This window comes from Stigmatopora nigra, chromosome 16, assembly GCF_051989575.1.
Source record: "Stigmatopora nigra isolate UIUO_SnigA chromosome 16, RoL_Snig_1.1, whole genome shotgun sequence".
NCBI classification, from domain to species: domain Eukaryota; kingdom Metazoa; phylum Chordata; class Actinopteri; order Syngnathiformes; family Syngnathidae; genus Stigmatopora; species Stigmatopora nigra.
The window spans coordinates 5,265,915-5,288,002 of record NC_135523.1 but is presented as its reverse complement, the minus strand read 5'-3'; the positions used below and the strand labels follow the sequence as shown (position 1 = coordinate 5,288,002).

Below are 22,088 nucleotides of genomic sequence, written 5' to 3'. Positions count from 1 at the left end.
CCCAGTCTGTGTGGACAAGAGGTTGTGTACCAACTCTGATTGGTTACAGAATTTTCCATTTTCAGCAGTGCAAAAACCCTATCTAAGTTATGATGCCTGTCAAAACTGGCGCGGCCTTACAATAGTCTATCTGTCAATGCACAGTTCTGGTACACTGTACTGTATAAGGTATTTTTATCTTGACTGGCCTAAATAGTTAGGGACCATGTTGCATTGATTCATCCAAAAGGAAGAGACGCAGTCTGCTGTTGCCTCATTCCCCAGCTTGCACCTCAGACACCAGTAAGTGACTTTCCAATGTCGCAGATGTTCCCCAATCTGGAGCCTCCGTCGAGCTAAAAACAGCACAGTTTTATCAAGACCATCTTAACCTTAGCCCAAGTGGGGAAAGAAAAAGGAAATAAGATATTTGGCTGGTATTTTGCAATTTTCACGATATCTTGTTACGGCTGTTGATTGGTTTTTCTGGCTGTATCTGATTGAACTGGCTTGACAAATATCACACCTAATCCAAGTCTCTAGAGAAGGCTGCGCTAGGTTAACTCGGACGTTCTGACCTGCTTTTTTGTCCACCTGCGTCAGAGACAAATTGATTCGATGAGAGATGTTGGCTATATTCTGTTGTCACTTGAAGTTATAGGGCTAATTCTGAACTGCGAACTAGGAAACCCAAGAGTAATTCTTCCATCTTTGCTCACACTTACAGGATATTTCACCATAATTTCACATGTTTCTCAGGGTGGCAAAAGCCTTGGGAATGTCTGATGGCATCACATGTAAGAAAAAAAAATCTTCCATGTGGCTGGGTTGATCATTGATCATTTTAGCATTAGTCTGAATGTGTGAAGTGTCACTCAGACATAGGTTACACATTGTAAATTTAGAGCTATTAACATTTTAAGTGTCAAATTCCTAAATCTTCTAAGAATGTCTTTCTTGTCCAATTTTAAGACAACTGAACTTGACCTCGGACACCCTCTATCAATATGCAACCCTAACCCTGAAAAATAAAAGGGTTTAAATATGGTCAGGAAGCGGATTTTGATTGGTGGAGAGATGATGGGGAACTAGTAACAGCTGGGTTGGCCTGGGCAAGACTTTGCCACAGGGGTGGAGCCACAGCTCCAGGTATCTGCAGAAGAAAAATACAACACACACAAAACAACACACTCTACTACAGTGTGTATCCAGATTGACAGCCGTAACAGACTGCCACTCACTTGTGTGGATTGAACTATTTCAGCAAAATATATTAGTAAGCAACTTTCGTTAAAAAATACATGATGGACACTCTTAGGAGGAATTCCACTTGGTTGATTCAATAGCTGATCATGTCAGTTGTACAGACAGTTGATTTGTATAGGCAAGCTTCTCAGCTCATCACTAGTTAGGGTGTCTTTATACTTTCTTGACTTACATACTAGTATATCATTTGATTCCAGTCCTTTGCTTTTAGGACAATATTAATGCTACACTGTAAAATAATGATATAAGAGAGTTTCCTCTAGGGGGAGGAAAATGAAAAGAACAAACGGCAGCCTGTGCAATCGATCGTGTTTTGGCGTTGGTTTCTAATTTAACATCATGACTCAGGAGGCGAGTATTGATCTAAAACAAGAACAGGGGCGTCCTTAAATCTATTTCATTTTTGGCATTTCCAACTCATTTGCGGCTTGTTGACGGTGTAAAATGGATAGTTCATTATCTATCTTCCTGTTTCTTAAGATACAAAAAGTTTACTTCTGCAGGATAAGCTTGTGTAGTATGCTACATTTTTTGCTTTTGTTATATGCATTTGTTTTGACTCATTTTATCAACTATGGAAGTACTGTAGAGGGTGCTTGTTCGCAGCTCTAAGTCAAACACTGCATACTCACACTATGCCCGAATAATCAACCCATTACTGTGTAGTAATTACCTTCCAATAACTGTATATTTACTACATTAGTGGAGCTCCTCTGAAAATAATTGCAATAATTGCACTACTGGTATGTGAGCGGCTCAACCCACCTTTGCTATTTCATCCTATCCATAGTCTTCTTTTTTAAATCATTCTTTTTTCTATTATTTGAGATTTTTACTTTGCTTTCCTGTTCTAAGATTTCCTCCCTGCTGGTGTACCTGTGTTAGCAGACATGACCATTTCTTATCTTCCTAGTATAGTGACATTTAAAAGTCTGAATCAAACACAAATCGAATCCCCCCACCCCCCCAAAAAAAAACCCTGTGATGTATTTCAAATTCTCATCCTACAAGCGGAATAATTAACAGGTCGGTTTGATTCATTAGCCTGTGGAAAGTAGAGAGGAAGTGCACTCTTCAAAAGGTACGTTTGATCTGCGATTGAGGTAAGCGGGAGGTGGGTGGCGCCGTGTCCTGCGGACATTCAGCTCGGAAAGATGGATGGTGACCGTCGGCCACCTTGGATAGATCGTTTGATTTGATACCGCTGAGGAAAAAGGAAAGTTGCCCCTTTAATTTGCGCAGCCCACCTACCTTGTCGACTTCAATGTTACATCCTGGGCTTGGTGATGTAACATAGGCGAAATTAGAAGTTTTTTTCAGTTCTCTGTACTTTATTCTAATACTCTGTTCCCATTCATGTTTGAAATTTACTATCTAGTATTTGATCCGATTTGCTGTTTGTGTGTCAAAATGTATGTGAAGAATTGACAAGCCGTTTTTGTTTTTAGCTGTTGTGTTGACTTGCATTGCCATTTTAGTACTTTAAAAATATTTTCTGATTAGACTTATAAGATGGCAAAGTTATTTGAGGTACAAACTTGGCCATGGAACAAATAAAGTCCATACCTTGAAGCAGTCATTAAAGTAATCAGATTGGCTGATCCCTATTCGTTGGGGCTTTACACACTCAAACAGGCTAATTTTACCAAAACAACATTAATGTGTAAAGCTATATTTATGCAAATATTTGGCCAAACATTTTTAAAGATATGTAGCGTACATTTTTAAAACTGTGTTTTTGATAGTAAGTCTTTGGAAGTGTTTTTCTTGCACTTTAATGCAGAATCCCATTTAATTCGGAGGTTGTTTGTTTAAGCTTCTTTTCATTGGATGCAGTTTTTTTTGCAAGGAGGTAAGGGGAAAATCATTACACATCTTAAAAAAAGAAGCTTAAGTGAATTACAGTAATTATTTAATGTTTTCCTTTGGTCAAGCTAAGTGTCTGAACAAGCTCTTATTTATTTTCTTAATAGGGTCATTCATCTCTCAAGGTCCCTCTGTGGCTAAGAGTAACATCCATAAATTGGCAATGGAGGCATTTAGCATTGAGGATGAGGAGAAAAAAAACCTAAAAAACCTGTAGGTTGCTTTTACCGAAGGTTTTTTCTCACAAGAGTCCTCAATACGTACTTTTTAGCTGTAGGATTGCAGTCAGCAGTAATTACTAAGCCACTTTTTAATGTTAGTTAAGATCTGATCCCATTAGTTCACTTAAAGCATATATCAATTTAAATTAAAATGCCCAAAATACCAAGGCACCGTTGGATAAAATAAACGTGTACTAACTTTAATTATCTTAAGCTAACGAAAAGGGTTAAAATTCCTCAAAGCAAAACATTTTGATATTTCAAGAGTCATTTAATTACTGAGAGAAATACAAAAAGGACCTTTAACACAAGTCCAGTTTCATTAAAGCGTTAAGCAAACCTAATATGCCCCAATCTCAAATTTATGTTCCATTAAATACAATGTACATTATCTGATTCAGTCCATTAATATAACACTGTGCATCAGGTGTTTGAACACCCTCAGTTCGTGTAAGTCCGGCTCTTTAAACGTAACCGTGCGTAAAATAGTGTGTTGCCTTATTTATTTGCCGTGAAATTTGCCCTAAATTTCCTATCTCGGAAATTCATGTTCTTGTTCAAGTTGAAAACATTTTCAAACTGACATAATTGATAACAAACACACTTGGGTGGCCATTTAGCCCTGATGCATTTCTAATTTTGCAAATGTGCTCGTTACCAGAAATCTTTTTTCCTTTCTGAATCTGGTTGTATTTGACAAAACGGATTTCCGGCACACACTTTGTCTTTGTTTGCTGTCAAGGCAATTTGGGAACTCTCCATGGTAGGTAATGCAAGTATCTCAGCCACAGCAGTGGACCGTGAAAGTGAGTTTTGCACTCAAAGCTCGCCCGTCCACCCTTGTCAAAACACTCAAGTAGTTTGGGGATATTAAACTTGGCTGGTGTGAGGGTGGACTAACGTGTTACAAAAATAGCTCAAATTTGAGGTATATCAGAGTCTTGGATGTGTTTTTATTCATGGAAGAAGGACACATAAGTAGCTATTAAATGCATTTACATGAGGAAATGGATTCGATACATGGAATGACATTTTTAATTCATCCTATTACAAAGAAAACTAAAAACTTTCAGGCACTATTCCATTAAGTAGTTTAAATATACGAGCTATAATCCCATTACATTCATTATACATGACATGCCATTTTTCAGTTTTGACTTTTTTTTATGCCTTTGTCAGATGCAGTATATTCTACTTTAGTCAAATTTCACATTTAATATTTTTGCTTTAGAATAGAGTAACTAACTGGTCATTGTATTTTTTAAGTATCTCGCCAGATGCTGATTATGTCTTTGACAGAAGTGAAATATAAAGTTGTTGAATTGCAGCAATATTGATTGTTGGGAACATTGACTACGGAAAGCAACACCCGTGAAGGTCAATTGAAAACATTTAATGGAATTGTTCGACTCGTCCTCGGGGCCCCGCAAACATTACCTTTAAATGTGACTTGAGGTGTAATTTATCAGATAGGTTGCTCGCAGTGAATCATTATCCGAAGTCTGCAATTTGGCCAAGGGATACAAAAAAAAAGGAGACAAAAGGGCTTATGATTAAATGGGAACTGTGATATAACTCATGTTTAATGGTAGAAAAACAGCATCCAGCGTGCTGGCATGAAGCCCGCACAGGCGTACATAAATCGTAACTCCCCACAGATGTTGCCTGTAAAAGGTCAGCACGACTTTGAGTCATGGTGCTGTGTTGGAAATCAAAAGGAATAAGGAGGCTAATTTGTCAGGTTCATATGACGGTTGTGAAGTGCGCTAAAATTCCGCACCCCCCACAAAAAAATCAATATGATTGTCCTTTAGAGGAAGTGGTGGTCCTTGTCTAACTGCAGAGTTGTCCAAACTTTTTCACGCTTTCACCTTGTGTTATGAAAGATACTAAAATACAATACTTAACTGTGTATTACTAGGCAAACATATTTGAAGACATTACAACAAAATTGAAATTACAAAACTGAGAAAAATGTCCAAGAAATCAAACTGAAGGTTATCACATAATAAATAATGTCATCCAAGGAAAAAATCGTCATTTGCAGGTGAATCAGATTTTCTCACTCAAGACATTTCTCGACTAAGCATCAATTGACGTATAAACTACCAAAATATGAATCCTACTAATTGTATTGCAGCCATAGAATATTAAATCCTTCTATTTTTAAAGCCCACCCCAGTCTAGTTCTCAGTAACTCCAGTTTTCCCAACTATTTTTTCAAGTGTAAGATTGATCTATCATCACTAAATATTGATCAAATCCCCCTAAAAGTTTGGTACTTAGCATAAATTCAGTTAAAGGCATTCAAATTTGAAAGCATCATTGAGGTAAAGGCAATGTTGCCTTGTGACAACTCGAGCGCACCTGGCGTGGCAGTCCCTCTGTGCCTTGATGAATATGCTCCCTCCGTGAAGTCATTCATCGCCAGCTGACAACCGTGCCTTTAAGAAAAAACAGTGGCAAGCATATGGCATAAAATCCACATTATCCGCGCGTCCTCCTGAGCGTGACCGAAAAGTGCCAACAATTCTGTGTCTTATTGGCAATGATCGACCTTTTCCTTAGAGGGTCCAATGAATAATTCTCTCTTACCTAAAGTGGCGAAAAAAACTCAACCTGAGGGTATTGGACCAAATCGCTTTTCTTTCTGCTTTAAAATAAGGAAAAAAACAGGTCTGCAAAGTCTTATCAGCATTTAGCTTTCTTTCCCGTTAGAGCTCAGATAATTGATTTTGAGGAGGGGTCACCATTTGCATTTGCTGTATAGATATACAGTAATGAGGAAATGAAGTTTACCTTCTTCCCATGGCACATTTTCTCACCTGAAGGGATGTGCAGAAATTTAAATGACATTACAGGGGCGGACGAAAAAATGGTGTCATTGGGAAATATTATCCCAATTGGCTTCACCGAGTGCACATTTTCTCCTTTAAACGACCGAATCGTGATGTGAGCTTTCATTTAAAGTGAGAAGCAATTTATGCATTCACTTTGCGCTGGGCTGGCATCCCAACAGGAAGGACACTCTTCTTCTTCTTCACCTTCCAAGTTGAAGGTGACAACACGATGGAGGACATTTTGTAGCTCCAGTATAAAATTCTGTCCTGTTTGGTGGCAGCACAACTACGTCATTAAACATTTTTATTTGTATGCAACACATCTAAAAAATATACATTGTAGCTGCAGGTTGCAAATTGTGATTGAGTGTTTGTCAAAATTTAAAGTGGATAATGACCAGGCTCGGTGCTCCTTCGAAGGCCACATGAGGTGAGACATGAAGACCGTCTTTGCGGAAGCTTAACGAGACCCACCCAGCAAATCTTCTGCCCTAGGAAGTATCATTTTCAGGCTTTGCTCAAGAGATCTGCTTCCACTCTCCTCGTGAAGCCGCTCTTTCACCACTGTTTCACTATTAATCTCATCCCTGGGCTTGATGTCTTGTTTCTGCTTTATCATTCTAAGCCACAGTGGAAGACGACAGCTTTCAGCGTATTCGAATTAGGTACCTGGTCCCTCACATACTTTGACGTCCCACATTTTTCAAGTGTCGTTTGCTTGGTATCGCTCAAAGCCAGAGTTTGTGTTAACCATTAAGTTGGACTACTACAAATCAAAACTCGGTAGGATTGTACATTTGGCAACGACCGTACATAATTAAAAGAAAGACATGTTTACCTTGAGATTCCAGATCTAAAAATATTTTGGAAGAAAAGGCTATATATAGATTCAAGGAGACATTGTCATTCCTTAGTTAGCCAAGTGTGAAATAGCTCTGGTGAAGTTAAGGAGGGGAACAACCATTAATACTGATAAAAAACGGTACGAGGTGCTCTCAAGGTGAAATGTGACTGAAAACCAAGGAGTGATTTATGTCACCTTCGCCTACAACCCTGGATAATGATCCTAGCAACACACACACATGCACACACTTTCTAGTTTGGTCTTACTTGACTTTTATTCCTTTAAAAACACTATATTCAATCCAAACCCTACTGCTGATCCACTCTAATTAGGTTCCATAACTCAGGGCTTGATTCTTGTGCTCAAAAATTCATTTTAACCTGACCCTGAGGATAATCTCTTCAATCCGCTGTTTCGTTGGTGGTGCGATATTTTGTATCCCAAGGCTTTGGGACTCCAGGCTTTGTTATGCAGAGAGAAGTTTTAACTTTACCAAAAGACTGTCTACTAACTGAAGCAACTAAATGCCTGACAGCATTTTCCATGTCAATAAGATCCTTGCTCATTTTTCTCTCATGGAAGAAACCCATAAAAACATTCTATTCAAACCAGTCTTTCACACGCCAAAGTCTGCTAAAAAAAACTGGGTTATATTAAATCCTTTTCTTTCAAGTCCAGTTTGAAATGTTCCTCCCTTGCGTCATTATCCTAACATGAGATGCGGAGCATCTTGCATATAGAATATGTCTGGGGTTTGTCACATCCCTAATTGGGCAAATCAACGTGCCGTACATGCCCGTGGATCTGCTTTATTAGCCTAATCAGCTCTCTCGAGGCGAGACCCAAGGAATAAGACCCTTGTCAAACTGTTAATAAGGTCCTTGGTCAAGATCAGGTCGACGCGCCACAGCCTTCTGGTAATTTAACGGAAGCTGGCGGGGAAAAGTCTTTGGAGAGGGGGTTCTGAGGCTTGTGTGGAGGCCTCAGCTGGACTGGGTGGGGGACCTTACATTTTAGAAATGTGCTGTCAAGGCTGCATCAAAGCTCCTGTTCAACAGCTGTTCACAGACTCTCCAAATGAACTATTACAATATTAAGAGGTTTATTCTCATCACGTTACCTTCTGCACATGAGCAGTTGATTCCGCTAGCAAACGTTGGAGGATACTGCCTTCACCAACGCTTGCTCGTACAAATTAAAACAACCGAACAGTTCTTACTTGCTCATCTCTTTCAGGCAAAGTAATAACATGCTGGAATTGCTCCTTAACCCAAAACCCCTGCAGATCCCTCAAAAGTTCACATGGCGCGTGGAAAGCATTTCATGCAAGCTTTCTAGCAGAAATTGAATGTGTTTATTGGAAATCAGTCACAGATTAAAGACGTGTAAAAGAAATTGCCAAACTACCAACATAACTGACAACTGGGTGATTCTACTTGAAAATAGTATTGTTATTGTCCTCTTCTCCAATTAATTGGAATTCATATTCCCCCAAAGACCAAATGAGCCAAATTTAAGCCCCCTAAAAACACCACAATAATGCAAACTATCACCACAGACTTGTTTAGACTGTGAGATGTGTACATATGTGGATTCAAAGGCGTGACATTTTCCGATGGATGAACATGCAAATCGTGTGAGATGGCTAATACTTGCTCTCATTAGTTTGATTCAGCACTAAGGCTGTTCTCCAAATACCCTACAGATGCTCTTGTTTATGCATGTTCAGCTTTAAGTCGAGATGAGGTGGTTACACGCCTGTTTTTCGCTGCACAAAAAGTGCTAACAGAACAGGTGTGAGTGTGTGTTTCTATTGTGTGTTTCAGGGTTGGAGCTGCAGCCGTTGCTAGGAGGCATGTGCGACATCTGCACATGGCAGCGAAAGGCAAGTGGTGGTGAGCAGGCAGCAAAGTGACAAGGGCAGCAAGGATGTGTAGGCCATTCTGGGCCGGGAGCAGCTGGGTCACACAACCCTTCATGGTAAGAGCTTTGTGCACAATGCAGTGTTATAGGAAGCCTAGCAAATCTATTTTAAGAAACCCCAATGTCTTTTATCACGGCATTTGAATCCATGAGGTTTTAGTTGTGTTTCAGAGTCTTGAAAAAGAAATCAAATCATATTGAGCTGTAGTGTCAGCCATGTTTTATTTCAACCAATCAGTTGCCAACAATCAGGTGTTAAAGAATGATATCTTAAAGACTATTTTTTTTCAAAGCTCAACTCATTTTTCAGTCTACAATGGTTTGATTATTGGTATAGAGACGATCAATATAGTAACATCAATACCTGTCACGGTGAGCTACATAAAGCGAATTGACAGACTTATAACTCCAAAGTGGCATAGTGGAGCTTTTTTTAATGAGCATGAAGTCGTAATGGTTGACCTGCCGGATCACATCCATAACACAAATCTTTATGCAGTATTTCCAAAAGTCTAAGGAATGGATCAAAATGTCTTTTTTTCCCTTCACTGAAAGCGAATCGGTGATTTTCCACTAATGGTCACATGCTGTGAAGCAGCCTGCATAAATGACGTAGAAATAAAGACCACCTTAAAGGGGTACATTTTAGAATCTACAAATAGTTGGCTGCCAAAATTGCTTTCCCACCCACCTCGTAAGTGTGTAATTAAACAACCAAGTAAATGTCTCATTTCATAAGACAGATTCGCCCTGTCTCCTTATATCTTTCAATTTTATTCTAGTTGTCAGTTTCCCATAGAGGAAAGAAAAATCAATGGAATAAATTAGTCAGAGTAAATATGTTACCATAATTATTGCAGGATTCATTATTGGATATTTTGTAATATAAGAGTTCTAATATAGGGGGAAAGTAGACTTAAAACAATGGCGTTGCCTAATAGCAAAAAAAAGGCTTTTGCCACCGTCTTGTGGCAGCTCTATGCGATTATAAACATATTGGAGTAAAAGAAATTGAGACTTTAAGACGTCGTACCCCAACTGAACTGGTGTTATATTTTCATAGTTCTAATAGTTGCCCCTTTTGGGGTAAAACAGTACAGATCCACTGTGTGCAAACATGAGTATGCAGAACAGAAACCATTGCTATGACACTAGCTCAAAATGCCAAGTACTAACCTCAAATGAAAACTGCAAGTACCCAGTTGTATGTTTCTGCTCTAACCATCAATGATGCACATTGTCATAGTTAGTGGTTTGCTGACCATTTCTTGAACCAGTGCTAAATTAAGCACAAGCACGACTACCATCTCGGTAGAATTGGGGATTGGCTTCAGCTACCCTATAATCCTCATGAAGACAAAGGATATAGAGTTCATGTATTGTCTGCAGTAAAAGACCTCAATACTCTGACTACAAGTAACATCCTGCACTTTGTTTTGACGAACACATTAATATACACATTAGTGTCAATTTGCTCCCCGCGCTCCGCATGATGTCTTTTTGCCAGAAAAAGTCTGGCTGGGCTATTTGCGGTCAAGCGACGGATCGACCACATGAGTCAGTTCACGCTCATAATGACTGTTCTGAGCGTGCCGTCAGCACACAAACAGGACGAACTGCCGTCCCACTGCGAGCGATGCCAGTTATCAAGCCGGCAGCGGGTCGGACAGACACCAATCAAGGTGGACCCGGCCTCACGCAGCACGACCTCCGATATCAGAGGAGGCTTGGCGCCACCCACAGAGTGCCATCTGGCTGCTCTGCATTTCATGTCGATGTGCCCTAACAGTCTATCTGTTTGCTTGCTGCCCTGTGGGGATGGTGACTTCTGAAGATCAGTTCAATGCTTGGTTCTTCATCCTCCTCTTCTTCTTCTTCTTCTTTATCTGTTTTAACAACAACAAAAAAACTTTATCTCCAAATTTCTTCTGTCCCATATTTTATTCTGCTCCTATTCCTTGGTTCATACAGCTTTATCCTTTATTAACATTTATGGATTTTGCTCATACTTGACTTTTTACATCTACTTAATGTCTTAATTTTCTTTAATGCTTAAAATAACGGTCCTAATGGTAAATTATCCTTGGTTGTTTAAGTCCAAGAATTCCAATTAATATGAACAGAACTTTTGAATGACAACATTTGATCCATGGCTTCATCCAAAGCACTTAACTATAAAAGTCAGATTGACTCGGCTCTGACATCACTTACCTTTTGAAACCCCAATAGAGAACACTTCTTTTGAATCTCTCCTGTCTCATAACTGAGTGAATTATAATGCCAGAGACAACTTCAAAGGATGAGCTCTCCTCGTCCCTTCCAAAAAAAAAACAACAAAATGAAAGAAACCAATGTTTGGATCTGAAATCAATCTGTTCTTTTTCATTCCATCCATAATGCAAACTCTCTCCGCGCTCCATCTCATTAAGCTGTATCTCTCAAGACGTGTTTGTGTTATTTTGGAGCTGTGGAGCTGCTTTTAAAAGAGTGTTGATATTTTTTACTCGTTTGAACGTGGCAAATATTGAAGAGGGGAGCTCACTCTTCTTTTTGAATTGGATTTAACAGACTAAATCATGACAGAGGGTAAACAAAGTTGCACAGTTTAGTGTAAAGTTCACTTTATATGGCTCCTGAGCTATTTTTCAATCTGCCAATATTTTAATTGGAATTCTTTTTTACAAGTAGTCCAGACTTCTGAAAATAAACAGGATTCGATAATAAAATTATGTCCACATTTTATCCTGATTTTCTTAGACACGTACTAACGTCAGCCTATGCTTGTTTGCTAAAGGGACGACACTGATTTATAGATTTTAACATATTCTAAAAGATGAAATATGAGGGATTCTTAATAGAAAAGTTGGCTGTAAGCTAACCGGCAGCTATTGTTTACATTCGCATCCAACATGGCGCGTTGTAATTGGAAAAATGACCTTGTTGATCTTTGGCTATTTTGGTATATCCAAGTGGCCCACTGTCAGTTTGCTTTATGAATGTATAAACTTTACTATGACACTGCCTCATGGCCAGCTGTTAATAACCTAGTACACACTGCACTCTTGAGCGTCCAGATGTCTTTTTTTAATATCTCTATTTATGCCTGTCGTTATTTCCTCCAGTCAGCTAAATGGAACCACAAAAGTAGGTGGGTAAATCACTTTTGACGTCTTTGATTTAAGGTGGCGAGAGAGCAGGACCGCCACAGGTCAGGAACAGAAGAGGGAAACTGGAAAATGGGGGTGTTTCTTCCCTCTTCACACCCCCCAAAAAGCAAAGCAACCAATGCAAGAGTAAGTTTATTATAATCTCATTGTCCGTAACCGTGAAGGAAAAATGAAAACAGCGAGGAGTCAATGCAGGTGCGTTTTTTTTTCTATCATGGTCACCTGAGGTCATGAAAAAAAAAAGAAAAAACGCGACTGAAATTTCTTTTTTTGCAGGAATGCTGACAAAAGCATTCTGATTTTTATTCTTGGACTGTCTTCTCATGGGAAAATATATCCCCTGTAACAAATTTGTCAGTTCAAATTATTGTTCTATTAAACTTTTTATGGGAGCAAAATGTTGGATTGTGAAAGGGAAGCCAGGGACAGAAATAATTCAAAATTGCTGTGATTGATGGAGCATGATGCTGACCCCATCTATACAAGAAAAGGAGGAATTTCAGGAAATTGGTGCTGTCACTTATTACATAAATTACCAACCTCTATATATTTATAGTCATTAAACAACTATGAGTACTTAAGAGAGGTAAAATGTGAAGTCATACTGCAATGTTGTCTATATGACAACAGCTGAAAAGGAAGAAAAAAATAATTATTGTATTTTTCCTATGATAGAAAAATAAGTGAACTAATCAGGAATTTAACTTACTGTTTTTTTTAATTTTAGGTGGCCACTTTTGACTGGAATTGTGCTCTCTTTATTTCACTATTGTATATGCAAATATGAATACTGTATGCACTAAATTTTGATGGTTTGAGATCATTTATAGAAAAGCAACTGTATTCCTGTAATGTTAGCATTTGGGCTTTAAAAATGAAGCATTAGTGAAGCCGGACCTCCAACTAGTGGGGTCTAATAGTCCCAGGAATTGGCAATGGAATAAGCGATTTATTTGTAGGCTGTGACAAAGTTGCTCATACCTGTGTTCTCGGTTCCAGCTATTACAGAGTCAGTGGAGAAATCATTTTACTGCTGAATTGACTGAAAACAAAGAGAATGCCTTTCTTCTGTGGGACTCGAGACATTCAAAATGCAAGGCATAAAAGGAAAACTTTCAAAAGCATTATGGATGCAATCATTGAGAAGGACAGCGCATGGACTTCATTAATAAGGTAAGACCGTAATGGTATTTTCTTTTTAAATGTTATAAGAAATGTGTCAGGTTCGCCATTAGACATTCCCCAATCCCAAATGCTAAAAATACATTTCAAACAAATCATATGTTGTAAAAACTGATGGCCATGGCCAAAAGTGAAGGTAAGTGATTTAACATGCAAATAATATTGACCATCTCTGACTGAATAGCCATCTGTTAGGATGCCCAAGTAGTTGGATAGAAGGAACTCATAACTTTGATTTCAGACTTCTAAGTGTATTTTTTCTTCTCAAAGTGGTCTCCCCCAATTCAAATATTTGTGTTGAAATCCCCTATTCAAACATTTCCCTAACGCCCTAAGCCTTCTTCATCATTTGGACCAACCGACATAGAGCTGTAAACCGAAAAGGGAAAATTCAAGGAACATTGACATATTGTGCATTGTCTGAATAATTAGTATGCGTTGTCTAACTGCGAGAATACAACCTGACCTTTTTCGATAATGGCGCGCAGGAACATCTGCAGCCAGCCGCACAGAGTTAATTTGTCGATTCATTATAATACGCCTTCATTTCCAATAGTTTTAAGTGCTGAACTGTGCACTGCGTAAAATAGGAATTTGCAGTATTTTCATTTCTGCTTGGGAACAGTTAAGTCTGTTGCATTCTTTCTGACTTCAATTAAATACTGAATGGGGCCTGATACGTTTACTTGAGAAATAAATTCAAACAACAAAGGACTTAAATCATCACATCCCATGTTTCGTATCCAGGAAAAATTCCAGCACTTTAATTAAATGCCAACATGAACAGCGAGACATAAAAAAATAAAGAAATAATCATGTTGCAGGCTAAAGTTCAAACAGTTGCATGGATACTGATTGCTGCAAAACCCCACACAGCTGATGATTAGCTGTTCTTGAGCATTCCCTGATTGGCGGCGTTTCTATGCGGCCGTTTATTTTCGACGATAGAATCTATTGAAGTAAATGATTTTTTTTTAAAACTTAGATAAATGTAATCCATGATGGGAATACAAATGTTTATTCAAGTGGCATTGATTAATGAAGTATCAATTAAACTCCCTCTTGGTCATCTATAAGAAGTACAGAATTAACTGATTGGTCTTGAATTTAACGACAACCACTTTAACCACTAAATCGCTTACGTTTTTATCCTTGGACTAGCTTTAGGTTGTGGAAACATATTTTTAGAATTATTCACTGAGCCCTTAATGGTTTCGGATTCTTCATACTTGGCATATATCTTGTCTTGGTTTGCAGTAGTTTATGGTTATGCCTCTTCTGTGAGGACAACCTATATTTTTCTCCTAAATTGTATTCATTCCCTGAAATTGTGGTAATTCAGGCAGTATCTTTTGCACATTTTGTCTTGTTTTTCCTCGCTGAAATCTTTCTAATGTTTGTTTTATGAGTATTTGATGTTTGTTTTTCAATCCGAGTGACATGCTTGCCATATTGATCTGACCTGTACTTTGCCTTCAGACTAAGTAGTGTTAGCCAATGGTATTTAAAATAGTTATATTCATCTTTTATTTCCCATCAGGGTATACTTTCAAATTTCCTTGTTTACAATCTAAATGGACTCTTTTTTTATATCGCTAGTATCATTGCAACAACAACAAAAACACATTACTTTTGATTTTTCCTATCTATAAAAGATATTTCCATCATATTACAGGTAATAAATCTTTTTTTTTTGCTTTTTATTGATGAGGAATTTGGTTTGTTTGTTTTTCTTTAACCAGTCTAGAAATCCTGGCTTGGATTATTGTCGAACACTATTTAGGAAGCAATAACAGTTGCCCTCGAGGCTACGATTGAGGTTATTGGTTTCATTGCACATCAGCGCTTGTCTGCTTGTGAAATGCACAAAGGTGAGATACAGACAGATTGCAAAGGGGGAACACGTTTCCCATTGCTTGGCTACCAAAGGAGACGCTTAAGACTGTATTTTCTGAAGAAATAATGACTTCCTAATTAGTATGCCTTCTTCTTCTACCTCTCTGGTGGAATGTTGATTGGAAGATCTCAGTCAGCCAGTGCACCACCTCTGCCTTATTAAGTCAGTATCATCTCAGGAAAAAAAAATGAACAACCCACGATATCAGATTGTCCGACTGAATGGTAAATATCAGGTGCATAATTAGCGTTCCCTGTCATAGCTCGCCTCTTTTGTGATGTAAAGTGGTTGTGCGCCTCAAAGAGAGGCTTTGGCATTTCTTTCGTAAACAACATTCCTCCCACTGCGCACGTCGTGATGTTTTAGCTACTAATTTGGAAATTATTGTATTCTGTGGAAAAAGAAATGACATGAGCAAAAAAAACACGTTAGTGTGAGTGTCAAACAAAGAAGGAATTGGCAGTATTGCGATATTTTCACAGTTAATTATTCGTAGTATGTGATATTGTACTGTACACAATGTACACTGCCATATCATAGTAGTAACAAAGAAGCATACTCATTGTTAGCCCACCCTTGAGAGGAAGAAAATCCAAACGAAGCGGCTCCCTGCTGTTGATGTGAGCCACTGTGCTTCAAAAGGTCAAAAAAACATCCCTGGAGTGCATTTCACTTCCCATGAAAAGAGAAACAAAGAGTAAATAACAGATTTTCTTACAAGAATATCGAGGCTGTGGGACTATAAAGTGCTGATTTTTTTATTTTTATTTTTTTATTTGCTTTTGTTTTATGAGATAAACACACAAGAAAGTAGGCGTAGTTTGACATCAGGCCGCCAAATTATCAGTCAACTTCATTTAATACATATATTGACTGGTCATTTTCCTACGTCATTGTCTGATTAATCCCTTTGTTATTGCACTCCAACTTAAATTTGCATGGAGGTGCTTCCCACAGCAATCTTCATAACACTCAAAAATCAATGTCCATTCTGTTAACAGTGGAATTAATAAATCTTTCTATTTCCCAATACAATGCTAACATCAACGCTTTTTTTAATAGCAGTGATTCACTTCTGGTATTCTGAGCAAGAGCGCTATACAAATATTATGATTATCATGACTATCTGCATTTCAGGCCTGCACAATGCTCATGAATGTTTATGATAACATGAGCTATTAATCATCAGCCTATGCGCAATTGTAATATTAATTGTTTGGATATGGTGCATAGCAAAATTCACTTTTACGCTGGGTCCTTGGAAATGAGTCCATCAGAGTTATAGTTATCGTGCTCCCTTTAGAGTGTCGGATGTTTTTGAAGAATGCATTCCGAGCTGTCAGGGGGGGTACGAAGAGTGACAGTGCAGTAAGGATATTCAGTCTGTGCTTTGGCTCTTCTAGCCATCTGTTAGAAAACATACCAAGTTGAATACTTTTTGATGTCGTCAAACACGGATCCAAAGTTTTTTTTAACTGGGTGAAAGGGACTTGCTGGCATCCCTGAAAGACGGCCAACCTCGGTGCATTTACACTGGGATGGAGTGCAAACTACTGCCAAACATAATAAATAAAAATACTGCATAGATTGTCAGAGGGTTTCTTCTCTGAGATGAAATGGAATTTTGATCGTCCCTTTATAAAAACAAAATAATGGATAAAGACGTGTATATGTAAAGTAAATAGTGATTTTTACAATTTATACATTAAGAAAATGCAGTAGTGTGTGTCTGACCTTTAACATTCTAGTGAGAGTTCTCTTCTTGTTTATTATGATGGTATAATAGCCATGAAGGTCAGCCTGAAGGCTTTATTGAGTATTAATATGTGTTTATTTTCTATCCCTGAGGCAATAATGGAGGTATTTTTTTAGCCTTGCTTATATTCCCCTATAGCAATTATGTCTTCTTCATTCTAAGCAAAATTCATTTAGTTTTTCAGTTTTTATAACATGTTCCATTTGCCAATCTGGTGGTTTTCATTGGCAATTATTAATTGTTGTGGAATACTACTGTTGTTAGCATGGCGACTTGTCATCATTTTTTTTTGTTCAGTTTTTGCCTTCTGTCATCTTTCGCAAAGATGAATTACTGCAACAACAAGCAATGATGAAAGGGCTTATGAAAGGATGGTTGCAGATATCGCTTTATCTGTTATTGCTTATTTGTTTGGATAGACCACGGGAAAATCATACAGGAAGCATGTGATAAGGATCGAGAAGATAGGGGGAATCTAGCCCAGCGTGAGCAAAACGTGTATTGGGTCAATCTAGAATCCATCCGCTGTATTTCATTTTGATATCTTTGACCCAGCTGATACCATAGGTGTATATTATTTTGATAACTGGATGATTGAAACGCCGCCCTAACAACTCAGGTTTTTTTTCTCTCAGGTACTACTTCTATGTACGCCACTCCACGAGCACATTCATTTCTAGAATACAAGAACTAACTCCACAGTGAGAGCTTTTGCTCTTTGAAATCAGCTTGTTTACTGAAAATGCAGTCCTACAAGTGATAGTGAATTAAAAAAAAGCTACAGAGGGTTATTTTTATTCTGTACTTGGTTATTTCCAGTCAGGTGGAAAATGTTCTTCCAACGCCCTCGCATGGAGTTTGAAAAGCAAACATTTTTTAAAGGTCATGTTTTTAGCAAGACAATTGTCTGTTAGACTATTTAGAATTATACATGAATAGTTTTCAACCATTCTGGTGTGAATATTCAGAAAAAAAGGGACAGTTGCCGCATTTTCCGGACTATAAATCGCAGTTTTTATAATTTGTTTTATTTTGTGACTTATTTTGCAGTGTAACTTATGTGTGAAATTATTCACATATTATTATACCTTTTCACTAGTCATTTTTATACTGAATTGCAAGAGGGTTCTTTAGGCTTGTGCTTTTTGCATTCAAATTTAGGATTGAAATATTATCCCTCATCTTTCCCCATATTTGCATATCGGATTGTTGTTGTTAATGTGCAGCAGTCAGTGGCCAGCTGCTAAAATTACACAGCACCAAAGTGCCTGTGGTTTCCATCATAAATCAGACCCAAAGAAGAGCACAGACATCCAATTTTACCCCCTTTGCCACCTGACGCTGCCTCCCAGGTCTATCAGGTTGCCAGATAAGTGTCCTCCTCTTCCAGCTATTTGAAAGCCACCTTGAAAAGAATCCCTCACATCTTATGATGCTTGGCGTCGCGTCACCATTTCTGCCATCCGCCATCCATCACATGTTAGGGCATGCAAATGTTTGCTCAACTGTTCCCATCTTTTTTACTTGTTTAGTATCCTCCGGCTGTCGATAAAATCTAGATAGTGAATTTCAATCCAACATCATCCATTTAAGGTTTTTGAAACAACTCATATTTGAAATGAGATGCATTCTATTCTGTCTGTTTTAGACATCAATGAGTCCCACATGAGAACATTATTTACTCTACAAATGAAGCACTGTTGTGATCACAGATTCACTAAAGGAGCAAAAAAATCCACCAAGCAGCCTCACGAGCGAGCCGCTTGCTGTTTTCAATGCGATCCCCCTTTTCCCAATTCCCTCGCTCATCTCGCGGCCCCCAAGCCTGATGTGCTTTAAAGCCCCCACTGACATTCTTCTATCCCGCTGATGAAAGAGATTGCTTGGGTATTGCGCTAATGAATTGGCATTATTATTAAATGATGTTTATAAATGTTGACCCACTTTGCCCCCAATGAATAGTGCTGAAACTTAAAACCCACACCGTCAATTAGGAGTTCAGATATTTCTACTGTTCTCAGGGGCTTGGGAATTTGGAGATTAAAAAACATTTGCAACTCGTTGGCGCCTCCTTGTGCCTCATACAGGAAGAGTGATGCTTATTTTGAGGGGGAGTAAGGGACTGGAATTTCACCAAAGGACCCTGCTCATATCTTCAAGCTAATTAAACATAATCATCTTGCAATATAGATGTTAAATGTCAAACTCATCTTGCGCCTTTTAATTGGCCTCAAACTGATTTTAGCTGGGGTGATTAATTACTTTGTTTACTGGGCTTTTGTTTTATTCAAGTATAAAGAGTAAAAATGGATTGCAAATTATTTTGCAGACCTCCTAATCACTGATAGGAGACTGATAGTACCCAGTGACCCTCAATTTAGATGAAACTCAGGCAGGCCCTAAGCTGGCCACAGGAGGGCATACTAGCCGCAAGGCTCCTTCATCTTTTTGAGCAAATATTTAACTTTCTGCTTTTGTTAATTGTGTAGGCCATAACTTCACGCTGAAAGCATATTTTAATTAGGTTTTTCATTCAAGGAATAGTCTTGAAGCCATTTGAGAAGGTTAAGATGATTTTGTTTAAAGTGAAATTTCTTAGCCTCTCACTGACACTAATTAGTTCGGCATTTTGCACACATGACCATAACAACATTGATATTATTCAGAGTGCTAGGTATATACTGCAAAGCATTCATTAGATCTGCTTTGCTTCTTTACTGGGTTTGGACAGCAATGTTGAAATTTGAAGGGTACAGAATGCAAGGGAACCACTATGTTTGCCGGCCATTAAAAGTAGGGTAGCACGGCCATGTATGGCCCACCGGCTGTGAGTTGGACACCCTTGTTTTATCCCACAACATTGTTGTATGTACTTGCAAGTTGAGGTTCAAACCATCATATTATCAACCCGTTTGGTCATGTGAAATTTTACATGGTAGATTATTTAATCAATTGCAAATTGTTACTCAAGTTTTAATACTAATCTTGTGGTATTTGTAGTTTATACAATCAGCTAGAAAAATGACAATTATACAAAATAAACTTGATATAGTTAATGCTTCGAAGGCTGAATTACAGAACATAGTCTTGGGATACCCCATGGATTGGCGGTGTGCATGATTTTGATAGATTTTTTTGGGGGGGTGATTTCCGAAAAATCTGACCCGAGGAACGTAAAAGATTTTTGCTGCCAAACGTAATTGGCTATCATCCACTTCTGTTCTTCACCGACCAGATGTCTATCCCATACTTCAGTCTGTACAGATACAGCTGCGATGACTAAATTGTCGATTCACACATAGTTTCCAACCACCTGGAGGGAACTGTCTTGATTGATCGTCATTTAGTGACTCCCATCACGCAGTGCACACAGTTGAGTGACTGTGGATGATGTATGTATATCTTTTCAAATGATTTCGGTTTGAAATTCTGGCCTTCCATTTTCCTCTGTGGGATGGCAGCAGAACTTCATCAGTTCACAGTTCGACATTTTGGCATTTAGCTTAATGTTCCATCCACACTGGGACGTAATAGAGGGAAAACATTGGATGCCTGTTTTGTGGGGAGCAGAAGAGAGTATTGAATTACACTGCATTTCCCCACCAAGCAGTGTAGAAAATTCTCATATTTACAATTTTTATTGCTCTTTTCTGCTGCTTATGAACTCCACAAAAGTCTATAGGTTGATCAGTGATCTTAAAAATCCCTTCAAGATTTATAGCGAAGGCTTTTGTGTGTGTGTGTCTGTTAAAGGGGAGTTGAATTCCAGACCCACTGTGGCTTACAGGAAATTATGTCAGCCCTGCCCAGACTACCGTGACTCATTGTTATGTTCATGCCGTCTTTTCATACTGGCCCACATTTGGAAGCAGACCACTGTCGCTAAGACATTTTTCTTTAAGAGCAAATACTTTTAAAAAGAAAAACTTTTCTCCCTTATGGTTGAGATTGAGTGCGTTTTGTGATTAACTACCCACAATAGGGCCATGACAAACCAGTTATTTATTGTGCAGTAATTGTCTTTTTAGGTCTTACAGTATTGTCCTATGCAATAGGGAATGTGAATCCAAGTTAAAAATAGACACATCTATGCTCATTTCTTTTTAATGTTGGTATGTTTGTGATGCAAGTTTAGTGCCTTACATTTCTTAACCTGACCTAAAACTATGAGAATTGTAAGTCAGGTATACTAAAGATGCCTAGTATATGCTTCAGCTGTGCCAGTAACTTTCTCCCTACAATGGTGATGTAAATATGTACAATAGAAAATGAATGCGCATAGCGGTTAGGATACAAAGTTGTGATTGGGTGTGATAGATGAATGCAGTCATCAAAACAGCTGTACATAGTTGGTGGCCAGATGTGTGGACGCGTTGCATACGGCTGCTGTAAGTACAAATTATGGGATGTTGAGTGCCAGTGTGCACGTAGGCAAACACACGGTAACCACAAACTGACCTCAGTTCAGCCTCAGAACAGAATGAAATTAGACGTGCAGCATATTTCTACCAGGAAATATTTCAATGAACAAAGTTTAGTTGTCAAATGAACCTTGATTTTTCAGTTAGTTTACTTTTGAGGAGATGTACAGGTCATTCGGTGGAAGTTAAAATGGCTTCAACATGGTTTAGAGAAAAAGCTGATGTTGAAAAAGAAGCGGAAGCAAATGACTGACAGCTGCTCAGATGGCAGGCCAAAAAAATTCCAATAACACTAACAAACGTCCCAAAAAACGTTGTATTTATTTATTAATTGTAATATGTCCGTGTACTTTGGGTGTGTTAGGATCATGGGTGGTATTCCTATAGAAAGCAGAGGCTCGGAAGAACGTTTGAGTTCCAAGCCAATCCTCAAGATTTACATTCCTGGGAGGTTGTGTTGCTCAATAGGGCTTCCTCGTTCCCCCCGTCGGTTGCTAACTCTGTCATTTACTACGTGTGGAGGGATTAAGTGAGGAAAAGTGAAGGGTGGTCCTTGGTTTTTTTGTAATGACCAACACTTGACTTTGGCACTGCACTTCGCACTTGTGTTACCATCTTGACCTTCTAAAAGCTAAATATGGTCCTCGAGACAAGACATAACCCACCTGGATATTACACAGATAAACTGTATATACTGTAATAATTGCAGTGTGTCTCGGCCTACGT

General features: G+C 38.5%; 1 long non-coding RNA gene across 4 annotated transcripts in view; it reads left to right on the top strand.

Moving 5' to 3' along the window:
• The window catches only part of LOC144209787 (uncharacterized), a 161,137-nt gene that overhangs the window by 59,582 nt on the left and 79,467 nt on the right, over positions 1-22,088 (top strand). For all 4 annotated transcript variants that reach the window (XR_013329236.1, XR_013329239.1, XR_013329237.1 and 1 more), the window contains 3 exons: positions 8,843-8,996; positions 12,122-12,232; positions 13,106-13,279. This is a non-coding gene — a long non-coding RNA (uncharacterized LOC144209787). The remainder of the gene's footprint in view (positions 1-8,842; positions 8,997-12,121; positions 12,233-13,105; positions 13,280-22,088) is intronic.